This window comes from Danio rerio, chromosome 12, assembly GCF_049306965.1.
Source record: "Danio rerio strain Tuebingen ecotype United States chromosome 12, GRCz12tu, whole genome shotgun sequence".
Lineage (NCBI taxonomy): Eukaryota > Metazoa > Chordata > Actinopteri > Cypriniformes > Danionidae > Danio > Danio rerio.
The window spans coordinates 39,335,797-39,354,767 of NC_133187.1; the positions used below are offsets into that span (position 1 = coordinate 39,335,797).

The following is an 18,971-nucleotide window of genomic DNA, read 5'->3' on the forward strand; positions in this document are numbered from 1 at the left end:
AATATTGATAACTATTTTAACTTTTATTTATATCCGATCAGAATAAAACGAATGAAGAGACCAGGTGTAAACAGCCTCAAAAACACAGACGTAACGCGATTAGCGCATTTTGCTGTGAAGTGACAGCTGACGGCTGATGACTCTGTTAGGTATTAAAGCCTTCTTCGGACAGTTATTTTCCAAAATTGTAATGGCATAGTAGTCAAAAAATAGGGAAAGGAGGTTAAATACACAATCAATAATGCCAATATATATATATATATATATATATATATATATATATATATATATATATATATATATATATATATATATATATATATATATATATGGCATGGCTAATGCGGCAACTTAGCCTAGAACCTGATGATTACGGACAGATTCTCATTAGGAAGTAATGTTAGCCTTACCCTTTTTGGCAGTCTTTTTGAACATATGTTCAATATTTTGCGACAATGACGCTGCTGCCTGCTTTCTCTTCCAGCTCGTTTGGACCCATCACGTTGATGATGATGATGTCGCATCAAAGATTCAAGTGTCAGTTGCTGCTCGGTTATGTCACATGACTTGCGTACAAATGCAATCTGTACAAATGCAAAAAAAAAAAAAGGTTGACAAATATCTTTGCCTGGGTTTGGTTAAGAAAACATAAGTTTGTATAAAATATACTAATAAACACTTTAAGATTTTTTTTTTTAATCAAGTTAAAGTTCAGAATGGCTACTGTTTGACTGGAATGATAAACAAATCCAGCTAATATTATTATTACTGGGGTCGAGTTTAGGCCAACTTTAAAGGTGAATAAAAATCAACAAAAGTAATTTTTAAAAAGTTATATTTAGAAGCAAGAAATTAACTAAACATAAAAATTGTGGAAATAGTTTATAAATGCTAACTATAAAATAAATACTTAAAAAAACATTTGGTTATTTAAATTATATATATATATATATATATATATATATATATATATATATATATATATATATATATATATATATATATATATATATTTGTTTAACTTCATGTAAAAAAGACATTTAGCCAACAAAAAATAAATAAACACACATTAAGCTACATTTAAAATAAAATCTGCAAATCTAAATCTAAAAGAAATCTAAAAATAAAAAGTTGTAAACAAAGCTTACATCTGATTCCACAAAATCAAGACAAGCATGCTTTTTTTTTTTTTCTCAAAGTGCCAGTATAGCTACAGCTTGAATAATATGAATCACTGACTGTAAATGGACTGAGAGTGAGTAAATAAAGAGCAATATTTCATTTTTGGGTAAACTATATATAAATATGAGCAATAATAATAATCAGCCTTGCCAAAAGCACTGCTAACCCACAACTTCCCATATGAATCAGTCCAAATAAATACAATTGACATCTGGGTTTAATTTGCCTTTTTAGACCGAACAGATCTTGGACAAACACTGCACCGGATGAGATATTTTTTTTTTAGGATATATTACCACTTAATATATAATTTCCTGATTTCCGGAGACCAGTTCTGCACACTCAGCTCTCTGTTACTTTAGCTTTAACAAACACACCAATTTAGGGAGAGAGAGAAAGGGAGAGCGAGAGAGAGGTCAACATTATTGCTTTCAGTTTTCTAAACTTTTAGCAGTTTTTAAAAGGGAAGTAAATAGTATTATTCTATTTTATATGTATAACTTGGTATAACTCAGTGGTTGGCACTGTCATCTCACAGCAAGAAGGTCGCAGGTTCGAGCCCCAGCTGGGCCAGTTGGCATTTCAGTGTGAATTTGAATGTTCTCCCAGTGTTGGTGTGGGTTTCCTCCCTGTGCTCTGGTATCTTTGTAAACAATGTTCAGTTCAATAATGGGAACGTTAGAAAAACATTTTGTCAGCCAGAAACATTGTTTTAAAAATTATCATCTTAAAAAAATATTTAATTATAGAGAAATATGTGCATCTCTGTTCTTAAACTAAATAAAAACGTTTGTCATAGCCAGTCTTAAAATGCTTGCATTTTTAAATCTAAATGGTGTCAGTGGGATATGATGAGCCAATTCAAAAGGAGAAAGGACACAGTATGTTTCACATTATGTCTGACAATTTTTATATATATATATATATATATATATATATATATATATATATATATATATATATATATATACATACATACATACATACATATATTTCTTTTTTTTTTCCTGGAGAAAGTCTTGTTTATTTGTATTTTTTTAGTTTTTATTTATTTAGTTTTTTATTTTTTTTTTAACTATTTAAGGTCAATTATTAGCCCCTTTAAGCTATGTATTTTTTCGATAGTCTACAGAGCAAACCATTATTATACAATGCAATACAACTTTCTTAATTACCTTAACCTGCCTTGCTAACTACAATTTAAAAGGAATATTGCATAAACTGAAAACTGATTCAGTGAAAGTGAGATGCTAAGGATGAGTCCTGAATCTGTACTGTAAATGAGGGGGAAATTGTAAAGAATCTGTAGGTTAACAAGTCTGCATTGCTTCTGCTATTGCTTGTTTTGTAGTTAAACTTTTAAATATATACAAAAAACAATACATTTCTTAATTGTGTGTTTTTTTTTCACTTTCCACAAAGTTTAAGCATAATTGTCAGCAATAAGGGCATAATGTGTATAATGAATATTTATTTATTTACAAATGTTACATTAAAGAATGCAACGTTTTACCTATTTTGATGTTCTATTTTCACAAAAATTACTTGACTTTTAATAAGTTTGTAATACTACTAAAAATTGGCATTTAATAATCATGATGTACAGTTGAAGTCAGAATTATTACCCTCTCCTTTTTTTTTTCTCCTTTTCCTTTTTAAAATATTTCCCAAATGATGTTTAACAGAGCAAGGAAATTTTCACAGTATGTCTGATATTTTTTTCTTTTGAAGAATGTCTTATTTGTTTTATTTTGGCTAGAATAACAGAGTTTTTAATTTTTAAAAAGCCATTTTAAGGTCAATATTAGTAGCCCCTTTAAGCTATATATTTTTTCCTATATACAGAACAAACCATCTTTATACAGTAACTTGCCTAATTACCCTAACCTGTCTAGTTAACCTAATTAAGCCTTTAAATGTCACTTTAAGCTTTAAGCTGTACAGAAGTGTCTTGAAAAATATCTAGTAAAATATTATTTACTGTCATCATGGCAAAGATAAAATAAATCAGTTAATAAAACTGTTATGTTTAGAAATTTGTTAAAGAAATATTCTCTCTGTTACACAGAAATTGGGGAAAAAAAATAAACAGGAGCTAATAATTCAGGGGGGCTAATAATAATTTTGACTTCAACTGTGTGTGTATGTATGTATATATATATATATATATATATATATATATATATATATATATATATATATATATATATATATATATATATATATATATAGAAAAGTTTTTTTTTTTTTTACTTTCAGTGCTTAGGAAATTTCTGCTTTTGAGTATTTTTGCTCATATCCCAGTTATGGTAGTCACCTCCGTCTATGCAAACTAATGGATGAGCAAAAATAATTGTATATGCTACCAAATGGCACATCCTGGATTCTGTTAATATATCTTGAAATCAGTTTTTTTTTTCTTAGTGTCTAATGTAGTTCAATACACAATCCTGACCTCATTTCTCTCCTGATAGTTTCTCCAGTGTGCAACTCTTGCAAACTCAGCATATACTGTTGTTATGTTCTGCTGTGACCATTTCACAAGAGGAAATGTCAAGCGATAAACGTACTTGCTGGAAAAAGAACCCGTTGTTTATTTAACCGAACCACAATTTAGCAGATGGAAACTCGAGTGGAGACCGCTGGGTTTATGGGCCATCCTTTGCTACTGTTGATGGGACGCTTGGATCTCCAAAGAGTCTCTGGCACAGATCACTTCATTTTCCTGCAAAAATTGCCAAACCAAAATAGGGCACATTACATTTGTACTGTTTAAATGAAGCCTTATGTGTGGAATAAAAAGTATAAAATAATAATAAACAAATAAAAATCCCTTTACACATTTGCTGAGTAAAGTAGCAAACATTGCACCCAAGTGACCAATGATCATGAATTGCTTTGAATACTGTTGGTGACTAGGTTACCAATTCTACAGTCGGCTGCTTTAAAAACTTGATGGAAACGTATATAATTACCATTTGGGATAACTTCCTTTTAGCACATTTCGAAAAGATTTAGGTTACAGTGGAAACATAATGACCAATATTAATATTGTAACCTGGGCACTGCTAGAATTTGACAGTCTTAATATGTGAAATATGTAACAATCAAAACATAAGGACATATTTATTTAATCTGTAGTATTTAATTAATGAGGTAGGATGTTAAATTGAGTTTTGGCTATACAGTATATTATGGAGACTTGTTACTTACAAACACATTAGTTAAATGGAGAGAAATCATGTTAAATCGTGGAAACATGCTAGCAACGTGCTAATCCATACTGAAAACATGCTAGAAAACACACTAATTCATACTGAAAATGTGAGCAAACATGCAAATTCAAACTGGAAACATGCTAACAACATGCTAATCTGTACTGGAATCATGCTAAGAACATGTCAATCCAGACTGGAAACATGTTAACAACATGCTAAACCGTACTGGAAACATGTTAGCATTTGTGCTATCTATCTATCTATCTATCTATCTATCTATCTATCTATCTATCTATCTATCTATCTATCTATCTATCTATCTGTCTGTCTGTCTGTCTGTCTGTCTGTCTGTCTGTCTGTCTGTCTGTCTGTCTGTCATCTACAGTATATATCACTCTGTCTGTCCGTCTGTCTACTATTGTTCCATCCATCCATTCATCATCTATATTCATTGTTCTGTTAGTCTATCTGTCTACCCATCCATACATTTATTGTTCTGTTTATTCCATCCATCTGTTCATTCATCCATCATCCATCCATTGATCTGTTATTCCATCCATCCATCCATCCATCCATCCATCCATCCATCCATCCATCCATCCATCCATCCATCCATCCATTTATTGTTCTGCTATTCCATCCATCTGTCCATCCATCCACCCACCCACTATTTATCCATTGTACTCCTGATCTGTCCATCCTTCTATCCTCCAATTCAATTTTCTATTATTCCACCCATCTATCCATCCATTGTACTTTTATTCCGTCCATCCATCCGTCCATTGTTCTGCTATTCCATCTATCAATCAATACATTGTTCTGTTATTCCATCCATCTATCCACCATCCATCCATTGTTCTGTAATTCCATTCATCCATCCATCCACCATCCATTCATTGTTCTGTTATTCTATCCATCTATCCACAATCCATCCATTGTTATTCCATTCATCCATCTGTCCATCCATTATTCTGTTAGTCTATCCATCCATCCATCCATCCACCCATCCTTCCATGTATCCATCCATTGTACTCTTGTTCCATCCATTTATTTGTCCGTCCATCCATTGTTCTGTTATTCCATTCATCCATCCATCCATCGTACTGTTATTCCATCCGTCCATCATCCATCCATCCAACCATCCATTCATCCATCCATCCATCAATCCATTCCCAAACTTTTTCAAACTAAACAAACTACTTCCAACAGGCTTTTTCAAGCCATAATAATGTTTGTCATTATTATTATTATTATCATATAAATCTTTCCAGTTTTGGTTTACCTCCTGCTGAATGTATAATTTTTAATCTCGCCATTTAAAAAAAAAAAAATCTAATTCAAATGAATATCAAAGTGCCTAAGCATAACGGAGTGTAAGGTCCACCCAGTTAGCCCAATGCCGGTGTCCACTGGTGGATGAAGGTTCACTGCATGTTCGGTCTTTCCAGTGCACAATGTTGATTTATATTAAACTTAACTCATATCTGACTCCAATTTTAGTATGAGGTGGTTTAGAATATTAATATATTTATCCTCGTTTTATCTGACTCCAATTATAAAACATTAAGAAGATTATATCAATATGTAATTTAGATAAATGTTTGAACCGTTTGTCTTCACTAGTAACTATTACATCCGTTCATTCGGGTGCTCATGTCGCTCAGAGAAATCGCCTCGGCCGAAGGCGTCCCTCACGGTCACACTCCGGTCAGTCTTGAATATTAAACAGAGGTAAATTGACTAATACTTTAGATGGCCGCTACCAGCGCGCTCGTTCTAAAATACTTTAGTTAGTCCCGCTTAGATGTACACCTTTGAGTTAAGACAATCATCATTTCTAATTAGAGGTTAGGGCATTAATATAAATGTACCCGACTACTGGACTCTATAGTAACTTTGGTTTTCACCAAGCCCATGGTTTCCCATATGAACTTAATTTAGAATAATATTACCTTCAAACAAAGGTCGGGTACCCAATCTAGGTTAGTCGTGCAACACCTTGTTGACCTAGACGGAAGTTATCGCCCTTTCCACCTAAGTACACATGAATCAATATCAAGAGTCAGCCGGATCGCTAAAACACAATTAGTGTGCCAATGCTCCATCTCAATTGGATTTTAGTCCGTCTACTGACCTGACGCAAGACGTGCGGAAACAAGGATACAGCGTAATCTACTTGAATTAATAATTACAGAGTGAGCAAAATATGGTCAAACATTACAATTTATTAGTCAGGTAAATGTATTATGCCAATTCAATCAGTCAATTCATAAATGATCAATACAAAACATCAAATTATCAAAGATAAATCCAAGATGAAAAAGATGCATTCCTGACTTTGAAATATACATAACATGGGGCAGACCCCATGTTATGGGCTGATCTGGTTAGGCAGAATCGCCCTGAGTCCTTCTTAGGCCTTACCTTAAATAATCCAAGAATTCCCTCAAGGAAGGGGGTGTGAATAACAAAGAAGGCATTCACACTTAGTGTTACACCTCTCACAGTGGTTCAAAAGATGCCTGAAGTTATATATTTATTGTTCTGATTATGTCTATTTCTGAGAGAATGAGACCATTGTACCAATCGCACTGAGACATTTCAAATGATATCAAACATGATAGTTAAAGTCAGTTTGGTTAATTCTAGAACATTCAAACATTGAAATGACCATATGTGTGAGTTGGGGGGATGAAGCAGACTCAGATGCAAATGCAGCAGGAACTGGTTTTTCCCGCATTCCCCTTGCTGAGTTGTGAAGTTACCAGTCTCTGTTTTCAGCTCATGTTTTGAATTGTAGATAACCCCCATTTGATCCCGTGGGTCAGATATAAATGTGTCCATGGGGTCACTATGTATCCTTGTTGAGGTCGTTCAGGGGCAATTCAAGACAGTCTCTGCAGCATTATCAGTTGTAAGTTGTGTTCAGCAGGTAGCTAAACAGGTCCAGGCTCGTTTTCACCTCTTTTGATGAGTCTGACCCGAATGCACTGCTCATTCAGTCCATACAGGCCTTCATAGCTTCCACTGTGTCCTTCCCCTGACAAAAGTGTCCACGTCGTGTGGGCTTCTCATAGTCTGCTTCTTCTGATGAATCTGGTCACCTCCAGATATGCAGACATCGGCATGTGGGGGTCTACAGTGTGTATACACTGCCTTCTCCCGGACACCTAAACGGCAACTTGATGGCTCAGCGATTGAACAGTTATGAACTTGTGTCATTCTGCATTGGAGAAAGTCATGAGGTTAAGCATAAAATATATGATCAAAGCATAAAAGTCAGCAAGTGCGAGTCGTACAACTGGTCTCAGGTCTCTTTCAATCTGTTTAAATGGTCCAATCAAAAACAGATAATTCTTTGTCACCACTGAGATAGGGTATAATGATAGGGAGAATATTAAATATTCTTGGTTTGAATTACTCAAGGTAAAGCTATCAAAAGGTCAGTGCAACTTATCAAAACAGTATAACAGGCAGTATGCATCATAAAACATATCATCATGACAATACATTCAAATAAATGACATTCATTTTCAAAATGAAAAAACGTGAAGATATTTGTCATACATGATAGTAATCACATTATTTAACCATAATTATGAAGGTATATCTATAATAATGTGTGTGTTTGTGTGTGTATGTTGTGTGGTGTGTGTGTTTGTGTGTGTGTGTGTGTGTGTGTGTGTGTGTGTGTGTGTGTTAGTGTGTGTGTTTATGTGTGTGTGGGGGGCTTGAACACAATTGATGGTATTTGTCAAATTTAAATGTCCTAGTGATTATTAGAAGTGTCCTCACTTCGGTTTAATTTTAATCACTTTAGCACTTATACCTGTTATTGGTGATAGATTGGAAAACCAGGGGCCCTCTGGTTTGTCAACCATCCCCACAACAGTCAGTGTATCTATGGCAAGTTCGCCTCTATTGAAGTTTTATACCATCAATTTGTTGTCAAAGCCATGCAAATGTGTAATTTCTTTTCAGCTGACAGAGGGTGTCAGAGGGTGTTTGTTGTCTCATCTGTCATCAGATTAATTATTCTGTTCTATGTGTGTGAGGCTAATGTGTTTTGTTTGTATAAACATGGACAAACGATAGATTTGACTCCTGGGTCTTTGAAGACTGAGGTGTTATCTATGTGCCTGGGTTTACCTGTGGCTATGTGTCAGTGTAATGCTCCGAACAATGGTAATCAACTTTTATAATTGTGTTGCAAAATTTTAGTCCTGTCTTAGCAGGGAGCCAGCATAAGAATGTGAACATGAGGTGTGTTCCGGCTCAAATTGATTCCATATAATATCTTTTACGGAGCATGTTAAGCTGCAATGTTCAAAGCTGGATCCTGTAAAAAATGCATTTTCATGGTTAATTTAATTATCACACTCTATACTCCTGTTTGTAGTTCAAACTGCAGCTATACAGGGGATAGCAGAGTTTTCTACTTTTGGAGATCAAAGAAACAAATATCATGAATTTCAACATAGTTAATTCCATTTTCATACAGGACATGTGGTTTAACATGTGTATAGTATAAAAACAAATTTAAAAATGCCACCAGGATTCTTAACAATAGAGTCTTTTGCTATTGTTCTTGCAAGGATAATGCAGTGACGTTTATTTTTGCCTCTAGGTAACCAGGCTTTTAGTCCCATTGCTATTAAACAATTTGGGAAGATTTTAACTATGAGATCTTTTTGTGTCTCTGTTTCATTTAACATGTAAATTTACATCTTTGTTGAAGAAAGATGTTTTGTGAAATCACATAGCCTCCTAGAATGCTGAATCCATTGATAAGATCAGCTGTGGATAATTGTTATTCTGATGACTGATCAAAGACTTTTTCAGAAGACTCACTGCAGGAGGTGAGGGATTTGCCTCACAGGGGTTTTTGCTTTGAGATGCAAGATGGGAGACTTTTGGCCTCTCAGGTTATGGCCTAACCTTTTGTCGCCCTCATTTGTATTTGTTTGATGTGGACCGGATCTTGAGTGTTCTTTGTTATTCGTCCGCCTAAGGTGAGAACAAAAGCAGAGAAGAACCATAGTTATTTTAGAATTTTCATCAGTTTCAAATTCAATCATGTGGAATTAATGTTAATGCATCATTTTGCAATATTAATTCTGCAAGCCACATGATGTTGCTGGTCAGATGTGAATTGCTGTTGTTGATTTCAGCATATTGTGAGTGTGTAACACCTGTTTACACAGTCTGCTGTATTCTGAGCATTATCTCCCAGTTCCGCTGGGGACATTTTCTGAATCAAGCAATGATTTTTCATCAATTTCAGTTCACAATCTAATGGGCCGATACCCATAGTTCATCTTTTGCTCTCATTAACAGTCAGATCTGTTGGCAGAAATCATTTCACCCTTTTGGTGTTCTCTGCTTAACGGTTGTCATTTTATGGTGTGACTCACAGATTCTTAGATCTTTTGACCCATAAAAACTTTGGTAACTCTGAATGTTATCATATCTATCCCCCTTTCATTATTTTCTGGTGAGTTTAACTCTCTGATCAAATTTTAATTGTAGGTGGTGTTTTTTCAGCGAGGATTATATTGGTTTACAATCAGTTATTCTATAGTAGTTCTGTCAGTGTTTTCATTAAGCATAAAGAAAGCAAACCTCCTCAAAGTGAATGTTTCATCTCTAGTCTTTAGTGTTATGATTGGCGATTATAATATAATGTACATTATTGTTTATTCCTAATGTAATTATATTATATTAAAATAGTATGTATTAAATATAATTATATCTGGTCTCTGGAGAGTGTTTTAGAACACAGTGCATTATGCAATTACAGCAAACACATTCTGAGCATCTTATTATCACTGAGGTGAGACTTCTTTGCTCTCTGTCAGGCCATTTGAATATGAAAAGGTTTGAGCAATCAGGAGGTCTAAGGGCTTATTTAAAGCTAAAATCTTTTATATTTAGTCTGTTTCGAGATTAAATTAAAGTATAGTGGATATTTTAATTGATCAGCATCATATTTGAATTTATCCCCATTAAATTTAAATGGCAAATTTCTGATTTGTAAAAGCAGAGTTTTCATTAGAGCTTATTTGTCTTTTTTGCAATCAAATCATTCTGTTCTGCTCACCTTTATTTTTCACATGCAAATGCCTTTAAACAGACTGTTGTTATTAATCCAATTTAAAAGTTTACAATTGTTTTTAAATCTTAAACCATTTTTTCCTGTTTTCCTTTTTTTCCATTTTTCTCTTTTTTATAAAACAGTAGATTTAAAAACAATGGATAGTTTTTGATTTAAACTTTTAGGATCTAATTTGTGACTCTCCACTGAGTCCCAGAATATAATTTGGATGATGTTATTCCAATTTTAAGCTTCAACTCTTGCTGCCTAGCAGACAAAGAGATTTCAGAGCAAGGGATGGCATTTATCTATACTGCTGCTATCATGTCCCTGATAATCAAAGTGGTTTTGTCTAATTCTCAACCCCACCGGATAACGCATTCCGGTCTAACATTTTTGAGCATTTCCGACTCATTCTATCAATGTGTTTATATAGGGTGCGTCCAGCTTTCCCTCAACATTTCTAATAGGCAAAGAAGAATTGACTTACCACAGCAGCTGAAGATAGAATAGAAGATCCAAACCTCTTGGTTGATATAAATCCATTTTGTGCTGGAAAGACGTAACTCGCCTGAGTTGGGAGATCACGGAGATGGGTCACCATTTTGTAAGGTCCACCCAGTTAGCCCAATGCCAGTGTCCACTGGTGGATGAAGGTTCACTGCATGTTCGGTCTTTCCAGTGCACAATGTTGATTTATATTAAACTTAACTCATATCTGACTCCAATTTTAGTATGAGGTGGTTTAGAATATTAATATATTTATCCTCGTTTTATCTGACTCCAATTATAAAACATTAAGAAGATTATATCAATATGTAATTTAGATAAATGTTTGAACCGTTTGTCTTCACTAGTAACTATTACATCCGTTCATTCGGGTGCTCATGTCGCTCAGAGAAATCGCCTCGGCCGAAGGCGTCCCTCACGGTCACACTCCGGTCAGTCTTGAATATTAAACAGAGGTAAATTGACTAATACTTTAGATGGCCGCTACCAGCGCGCTCGTTCTAAAATACTTTAGTTAGTCCCGCTTAGATGTACACCTTTGAGTTAAGACAATCATCATTTCTAATTAGAGGTTAGGGCATTAATATAAATGTACCCGACTACTGGACTCTATAGTAACTTTGGTTTTCACCAAGCCCATGGTTTCCCATATGAACTTAATTTAGAATAATATTACCTTCAAACAAAGGTCGGGTACCCAATCTAGGTTAGTCGTGCAACACCTTGTTGACCTAGACGGAAGTTATCGCCCTTTCCACCTAAGTACACATGAATCAATATCAAGAGTCAGCCGGATCGCTAAAACACAATTAGTGTGCCAATGCTCCATCTCAATTGGATTTTAGTCCGTCTACTGACCTGACGCAAGACGTGCGGAAACAAGGATACAGCGTAATCTACTTGAATTAATAATTACAGAGTGAGCAAAATATGGTCAAACATTACAATTTATTAGTCAGGTAAATGTATTATGCCAATTCAATCAGTCAATTCATAAATGATCAATACAAAACATCAAATTATCAAAGACAAATCCAAGATGAAAAAGATGCATTCCTGACTTTGAAATATACATAACATGGGGCAGACCCCATGTTATGGGCTGATCTGGTTAGGCAGAATCGCCCTGAGTCCTTCTTAGGCCTTACCTTAAATAATCCAAGAATTCCCTCAAGGAAGGGGGTGTGAATAACAAAGAAGGCATTCACACTTAGTGTTACACCTCTCACAGTGGTTCAAAAGATGCCTGAAGTTATATATTTATTGTTCTGATTATGTCTATTTCTGAGAGAATGAGACCATTGTACCAATCGCACTGAGACATTTCAAATGATATCAAACATGATAGTTAAAGTCAGTTTGGTTAATTCTAGAACATTCAAACATTGAAATGACCATATGTGTGAGTTGGGGGGATGAAGCAGACTCAGATGCAAATGCAGCAGGAACTGGTTTTTCCCGCATTCCCCTTGCTGAGTTGTGAAGTTACCAGTCTCTGTTTTCAGCTCATGTTTTGAATTGTCAAAGATATCAGAATATTTGCAATATTTCAATTCTTACAGGAGCATGAGCATGTTTCTAATCTTCCATTAGCCCATTCAAATCCCTTTCACAGAAACGCCCCTTAAATTACAGCAGTCTTCAGACCCAAAATGTACTGCATAGCAGAAATAAGCCACATGAACGCTAAATGAACATCTAAGCTGGAGAAATAAACACAAGATTGAGTGCTGTTTCTTTAAAGCCAGAATGTATGTGGCCTTTGGTGGCTCTGGTAACACTCATGGCATCCACGGCACGCTGGACTAGGCAGGTTTCTCCACTTTATAAATACACCCACTAGACAAGGCCTAAATTCACAGTATAACCTCCCAGTCTCATGTTGGAGAGAGTGTGGCTGATATCTACAGTATATTATGTGTGTGTGTGTGTGTGTGTGTGTGTGTGAGAGAGAGAGTACTGAGTATCAGTGTTGTGGCGTGTACAGTTCATTTATAGTTTTGATGAAATATAAGCCCACCCGAGTGTCCTGCAAGTCTGGGCTTGGTGTTTAATCTGTTGGATCAGGTTATAAAGTGAATGGAAGGGCAACTCTGAGCACAAGCCAATGATGTGAAATGGCAGAATGTCTTATCACTCCTGAAATAAAGAAAGCTCAAGATGTAATCCAAATGCTTGCAAAGAGGCATGTGATCTAGTAGATGATGTGATATCTTTTACAGTATGTTCCACTGATGTTGTTGTAAAATCTTAAAGGTATAGTTCCCTCCAAAAATGAAAATGTACTTACACTCAAGTGGTTTCAAACCTTCATTCATTCATTCATTCTCCTTTGGCTTAGTCCTTTTATTCATCAGGGGTCACCACAGCGGAATGAACCACCAAATTATCCAGCATATGTTTTATACAGTGGATGTCTTTCCAGCTGCAACCCAGAACTGGGAAACACCCATACACACTCTCACATTCACACACATAAACCACGGCTAATTTACAATTGCAATTTACTTATACCAGATGTCTTTGGACTGTGGGGTAAACCGGAGCACCCAGAGGAAACCCATGCAAACATGAGGTTTACATGCAAACTCTACACAGAAATGCCAACTAACCCAGCTGGGACTCGAACCTTTTTGCTGTGAGGCAACAATGCTAACCACTGAGCCATCATGTTGCCTCAAACCTTTATGAATTTCGTTTTTGTTTTTTTTCTGTTAAGCACAATAGAAGATTTTTAAGCTGAAATACCAGCCTGATCTCACGAGGAAATGTAAGTATTTTACATTTTGTCAGTTTAGTGGCTAATTCGTACAAGTTCAGTCCTACAAAAATGTACAATTTTAAAAAGGAGGCGTGGCACCCAACCCCACCGCTAACCCCAACCGTCATTGGGTAATGAGCAAATCGTAATAAATTGTACGAATTAGATCGTACGAATTTATACGATTTAGCCACTAAATCATAAAGTTACAAATTGCTGTGAGATTGCGTTGAAAATACTTAAAATCATTGACTTCCATTGTGAGAAAAACAAATACTATGGAAGTCAGTGGTTAGAGGTTTTCAGCTTTCTTCAAAATAAATTCTTTAGCATTCAACAGAATGTCAAATTGTTTTGTGACAAATGAAGGCGAATAAATGACGTGTTTTTTTTTTTAGGCACTGCAAGCTAAATAAAAAAGACTTTGCAGGTGAAAAATGAAATAAAACTAATAGTACTAATGTCAAGTATAATATTTTCCACAATTCCCCAGTTAATTAATTTCCAAAATGTTGTTTAAATATACAAATGATGCACTGTATGTTTACGTTTGAGCAAATTTGCATACATTTATACACTGTTAAAGAAATCATGCTGTCTTATATATATATATATATATAACTTTTTTTTTTTGATAATGTAGTCAACTTTTATAGTCATCGAAATGTGTCAATCTAACAGACTAACAACATTGTTCAAGTTTGAAAAACTTGAAACCTGATAAATTTTTTATTCCATTGTTTATTATTTTATTTTATTTATTTATTTTTACTTTATTTGTATTTGCAGTGTAGCATAAACAATCTCAACATTTAGATGAAGCCAGTTTCAAAGTTCTTATTTCTTGTTTTTGTCTTTTGATCTTAAAGTCAAAAGGTTTTTACAAAGAGAATTTAGGGTATCAACAGTAAAATACTTGTACAATAAAATGGTCTAAAGAAAATAAATAAATAAACCATTGTGTAATTTGTATATTTTCTTGGGGAAAAAAAAACCTAAAACATAATGCTTTACAAAAAGCCCTAAATCTCAACAACAAAAAAAAAACAAACATGCATCCCTTAAAATCATGTAAGAGAGTAAATTGCAGTTGTTGTTTTTTTATTTTTTTTTATTTTATTATTATTATTTTTTAAATGAACTGCCTCTTTAAGCACAGTAGTTTTCAGTAAAATTCACTCATTTGACTTTTAACCAGACCACAGCAATCACAACAGCTGGCTGTATAAGATGAGCCGTGGAAACCAGGTTGCAGTGAATGAACAATGAAACATTTCACTTAACAAGTTTACAATGATAATAAAGCATATTAACTCTTTTTTAATGATAAATAAAGGAATTATAATGCTTTGTTTTATTGTTTCATTATCATTTACAGGTAGCAGTAGTATTTACAGCTACTGTATATTTCTGTCTGCAGTGGAAGCCTGTGTGTGAGATTGCCAATCTCTGTGTGAGCTGCGCTTCACTCAGTCAGTGTCTCCTCCTGCTGTTCGTCAGGTTTACAGAGCAAATATTAAAGGTCAGGAATCAGGCCCTTCAGAGACCAAGCTGAGAAGCTCAAACACGAAAGCACTGTAGAAGCAGATACATTGTAGAACAGATTTTTTTTTTTTTTTGAAGCACTAAATGTCTTGAAGCATATGCATTTTTTATTTTTTATTTTATTATTTATTTATTTAATTATTTATTTGGTTAAATTTAAATAATTCTAAATGGGAAACCGTAAACTTTTTTTTTTTTTTTTTTTATGAAGAGAAAAAATAAATAAAAATGAGGGGGGGGAAAAGCATCCTGACACAAACTCACAGCGTGCAGCATGTAGTTTTGCATGTAGAGGCTCAGTTAACACAGCATTTTGTCCAAAACATGTTTTTATTTTGCTATAATAAATACTTAATCTATTTGGGGCATTTGGCTCGAGCTGCTTCATTATCTTCAAAAGTTTCAATTCAATTCAATTCAGCTTTATATGTATAGCGCTTTTACAATGTAGATTGTGTCAAAGCAGCTTCACATAAATGGTCATAGTAACTGGAACCGTGCGGTTCAGTAACTGGAACAGTGTGGTTCAGGTTTTAGTTTTTAAGTTCAGTTCAGTTTAGCTCAGTTCAGTGTGATTTAATCATTACTGAGAGTTCAAACACTGAAAGTAAATCAAAAGATCCCATATTTTCAGTGTTTTTGTTTTTTCAGAGTATTGTGGATATTTCCTTTCATGCATATAGCCATAAATGCTGTTAATACATTAATTCTAGGCAAAAAAAATAATAATAAATAAAATAAATAAATAAATAAATAAATAAATAAATAAATAAATAAAACATACAGAGGTGCAATACAGCCTCCAAAACTTTTAGCATGAACTTTTCTTTTTTATGTGATAAATTTCTGATGCTTTTCATTATAATTTTATTCATAAATCACCCAGTGTGAATAATGTTGATGTTGAAATGTTTGTTAAACTAATTTAAATGAAGACAATGGTCTAATTTAAATGAAGACAAGAGTATAAATTCTGTTTTAAGAAATAGGAACTATTGAAAAAGGCTTTCAATTTGTGCAATGACAAAATAATAATATAGACCACGACACCAAACACATAAAAAAGAAATTAAGGAGCGTATTTTAAAAATGTAAGGAGTAGGAAGTACAGATATTTGTGTAAAAATATAAAGAGTAAAAGAAAAAAGATGTCAGAAAAATAAATAGTGGAGTAAAGTACTGATACCAGAAAAATCCACTTAAGTACATTAACAAAGTATTTGTACTACGTTACATCCCATCTCAAAACCGCACAAAAAAAAAAAATAATAATTCTGACATCCTACTGTGTAAAAAATGCAGAGTTCCACACAATTCATTCATGTTATCCCAGCACAAATTGATTAAATTAAAATCAAATTTAAGTGGATTGAACATAAAACAATTAAAAACTCAAAAAGTGTGTTGTTTCAGCTCATATTTAAAAAATAGTTTGAACAAGCAGCACAATAATTTTGTTGAGTGTACTATTACTAAAAGAAATCTGAGCTAGATATATACTGTAAGAAACACTACTAAAGGTGTGTCAGACAGTGCATGCCAAGTGACAAACGTCTGTCTAGTATTTTTCAACACGTCTGACACATTCCAGTGCTTTAAACAATCGCGTGTGACACTTACAATGCCATGACCGTGAGTATGATTTCCAGAGAATGTATGAAATTACAAAGCGTACTCCCTGAATGCAATGTCTTCTGCTTTAAATAAAAATCCCTGCCAACTTCATAAATGCATCGGCCTGTGCATGAGATCTAAGCACCAACAGAAAGAAAATATTGTTGAGAAAGTAAGAGCGGGAGGTTTCCCAGCATATAGAACTGCAGGGTTTTTTTCTGGCAAAATGACAAGATCGCTACTTGTCCCAAATGAGCCAACTGTGCTGTAGCTTAATGGTACAATGAGGATGTACGGGGTTTTAAAAGGATACATCAACCAAAAATAATGTCTTGCTGTTTATTTACTCAGCCTCAGATCATCCAAGATGTAGGTGACCTTTTTTTTGTGTGGAAGAGGTAATAATGTTGAAAATAATGGTGCATTTCTTACACAGATTGTTTAGCTTCATAAAACATCAATGCACCATCAGAAGCCACAGGTATAAAAATGTTTTCCAGTATTTTTGTGTTTCTGTCTTTCTTTTTTTCTTTCCTTCTTTATAATTATAATTTCTTACGTTTATATAGCGCTTTTCTGGGCTTTATATCCACCACTAGTGTGCAGGACCTCGGTTTAACGTCTCATCCAAAAGACAGCGCTCACTGAGCAGTATAAAGTCCCTGTCACTATACTGGGGCATTAGGGCCCACGCAGACCGCAGGTAGAGAACCCGCTGCTGGTCTCACTAACACCACTTCTGGCAGAAACCTATCCCCTGTGGTCTCCCATCCAGGTACTGACCGGGCCCTGCTTAGCTTCAGTGGGTGACCATGTGAGGGTTGCATAGAGCTAGTTGCCGGCCGCTGGCTTTCTTTCTTTCTAGTAACTGATGTAAAACAAAGCAAACTAAAAAAAAATAAAAGGAAAAAAATGTTAAATAATAAAAGAGAAGAAAACAAAACAAAACAAAAGCAAGAACAAACTGGGAAAATAAAAGAGAAACTTTAGACATCAAATAAAAGAAAAGGAAAGCAAAACTAACAATAAGCAAACAAAAAAAGAATGAAAAGAAACTTAAGTAAATACATTTTAAAAAGCAGAAAATCAAAGAAATACCAGAAAAACAAAATAAGATTAAATAAAATGAAATCAAAGCAAATTAAAAAGAAAAAAGAAAACAAAAGATTGAACAAAATATAAAAGCAAGCAAAAAAAATGTAAAGCAGGACAAATTAAAGAAAAGAAAAGCACAACGAAAACGAAGCAAATAAAAATAGAATGAAAAGACAAAGCAAAGCAAAAAAAAAAAGTAAAGAAAGAGTCATATCAAGAGAATATCAAGACAATAAAAACTTTTAATAAAAGCAAATTAAAAAAAGAACAAAAATGAACTGACATTTTTTTTTTTTAAATGAGGAAAACAATCCCAAAGTAAAATACAAATTATATTAAGTTCATTAGATTTTTCCCAGAGATGGGTTGCGGCTGGAAGGGCATCCACTGCGTAAAAACGTGCTGGATAAGTTGGCTGTTCATTCCGCTGTGGCGACCCAGGATTAATAAAGGGACTAAGCCGACAAGAAAATGAATGAATGAATGAAGTTCATTAGATTAGTTTAACACCACAGGTCCTGAAAGTATGTACAAGTCTAGCAGTTTGGGAGCAGTAATAGAAAAGTAACATTGTAAAAAAATAACATTAAAACTTCCTGGGGACATTTCTTCACTTAAAGCCTGGATAAGAAAAATTCACAACAGTTTTCAGTTGCATATTATACTTAAGTAACTCTAGTCCTGATCTCATAAACACAGATGCAGTGTTCAAATAACACAAGCGATTAAGTGTTCCTGTTTCCCTTATCATCTCCATTTCTGGCTTTACACAGGTAAACCGCATGTACTGCTGTGTTTACTATCCACTCATATCCTGGAAACACTGGCAGCCCGGATAGAGCAGTTGTTTGGAAGATGCTCTGTGGATCTCCAAAGGAAGGAAGCTGACCCACTCCACCCAGCAGAAGTTCAGGGCCGGGACACTCACGTTTCAATATTGACAGCAGGAAGC

General features: G+C 34.3%; 1 long non-coding RNA gene across 1 annotated transcript in view; it reads left to right on the top strand.

Annotated features, from left to right (window-relative positions):
* The window catches only part of LOC108191741 (uncharacterized), a 218,731-nt gene extending 199,760 nt beyond the window's left edge, over window positions 1–18,971 (top strand). The window contains exon 10 of the long non-coding RNA XR_012388139.1: window positions 18,793–18,971. This is a non-coding gene — a long non-coding RNA (uncharacterized lncRNA). The remainder of the gene's footprint in view (window positions 1–18,792) is intronic.